This window comes from Atractosteus spatula, unplaced genomic scaffold (assembly GCF_055471065.1).
Source record: "Atractosteus spatula isolate fAtrSpa1 unplaced genomic scaffold, fAtrSpa1.hap1 Scaffold_18, whole genome shotgun sequence".
Taxonomy (NCBI): Eukaryota; Metazoa; Chordata; class Actinopteri; order Semionotiformes; family Lepisosteidae; genus Atractosteus; species Atractosteus spatula.
Genome location: NW_028296741.1, coordinates 355,943 through 358,080, shown reverse-complemented (window position 1 = coordinate 358,080; position 2,138 = coordinate 355,943).

Sequence of the window (2,138 nt, the reverse complement as noted above, 5' to 3'; positions counted from 1 at the left end):
TATATGTATATTTAATGTCTTAACTGTGCCCGTTTAAGTATTGAATATTCATATCTAATTTTACCACTGAAGGGAAATCTTAGTAGCTGAGCATAAAAAGAATAGGAGCATACTGCAACGCGTGTGAAGGCCATAAACGATATTAATTTTGGAACATAAACATACAGTATATGGCTGGTCTCGGTACTTTAAAGAAAACATACACGAAACATGGTTTCATTATGACCAGAATCTGTCTTGAGATATTTTTAACTTGATTTACAGTATTTGAGAGATATGTCTTAACACCGATACTACAGTGCTTAAGTACTGCTCACGTATATGTTTCTAGGTTTATATTATGCATTTCATACGGTCAAATTACTTTTGAGCAACTAATAAGAAGCGCGAAACGGTATGCGTTTTAGTTTCGTTTTGTGCTGGGACCCGTGGATTGATTAGAGATATCAAGTACATACAAGTCATTTTTTAAATGTTGTAGCTCGTCTTGAAAAAATGTTACGAGTACATCATCTATCAACAATTACACAGGTTCTGTTTCCATATTGCGGATTTTGGTTACGTAATATTATTTTCTAGATTTCACGTTGTGAATATATGATTTGGGCAAACAGAGCCGCAAAGAAGTACATTATGGGTTGTTGTTTTTTTTTTGCAGTTTTATCTAGAACAAGCGATGCTTAAACCTTTGTCTGATTCTTGTGAAACTATCCACACGACAGTTACAGTACCTAGGAGTTGACTTCAGTGATGTCACTGATGGGATGTTTCTAAAAATCCATCCTCTGTAAAACATCTTCTCTAGTTGTCCTGCATATGTATTCACTAATGAAGCTGTGTGTTCTGAGCCTGGATCTCTACATTTCTGTATGAACCAGCTTAGAGGGCTAAAGACAGCTTGTGTTTAAATTGAGTGTAAGGCAATTTATGCTTCTAAAGTCATGGTCAGCATTTATTATTGTACTGTGCTGTAAACTTGTTCTGTGCCAAGTCACATTATTTTATAGCGTTTTTATAGCGTTATCAAATCCGGTGGCGCTGTGTGTTAGTTTCCTGACTCCCATGTCACATGGTCTGTGATTGAAACCTGTAATACCGGTTTAATTCGTCACAGCCAGCACTCCGGTTGTAAAGTAGAAGCAGGCGAGATTTCCAGCGAAAAACACCTCCCCCTTCTTCAGGTGTGAGGGTCTTCTGCTCAGAATGAAACGCTAAAATGTAATGTAGGCTCTGAATGGGTTCAATTGTGATTTGGGCTTGATTAAGGTCGCTGCCTTTCATCTAAAACCCTACTTGAATCCTTCTAAACTAAAAATCAGTGTTAGTGAGTTCTAAATAAAGAGGTATCCAGGTAACAGTGAAACGGGCGGACAGTCTGGGGAGATCGCCCGTTTTCCATGTAAATGGTTCCCTGGTTCCGCACCCCTTGGTGTTTCTCTCGCTCTCTCTTGGGTCACCTGATCATTAGCTCGAAAGATGTGAGTGCTTTGTGTATATTCTAATGGTAGTGGGGGCAGGGTGTGTGGGAACAGGTTTGATTGAAATTGCATTGGAGATCTATGTTCTTCACACCTGAAACATTTTCTCTGAAAGCATTTTCTTCGCAGTTTAACCGATCTTGTTACAGCATGTTACAGTTTACTATTATTAACCATATTAATTTTAAGTGCTTAATGTAAAATCTTGTAAAAATATATTTTCATTGTTCAAATATACATTAAGTCTGACTATCATATAATAAGTTAAATACAAAACTAAAGAAAAAATAGGGTTAAATATAATTCAAAATATTTTGCTAACAATGTTAACTGTTTATGAATAATAAAATGTATTAACTAAGGAGTAGGATGGCACAGTTGTTAGTATGTTTTTTGTTTTGTTTCTTTTTCATAAATACAACAGTAGTACCTGATGTCTCAGTGGCTTTCAAAATTAAATTATGCATCCAAACCTGTGAACTAGAATGATAACTAAGATATCTATCCATTTATAATGGTGGCAAAGTGGTTAGCATTGCTATCTTGCAGCACTGGGGTCCTAGGTTCAATTCCTGCCATCCTGTGTGTGTGGGGTTTACATGTTCTCTCTGGGTTACATGGTTTTTCTCCATATGTGTGATATGACTCCCTCTCGCACTC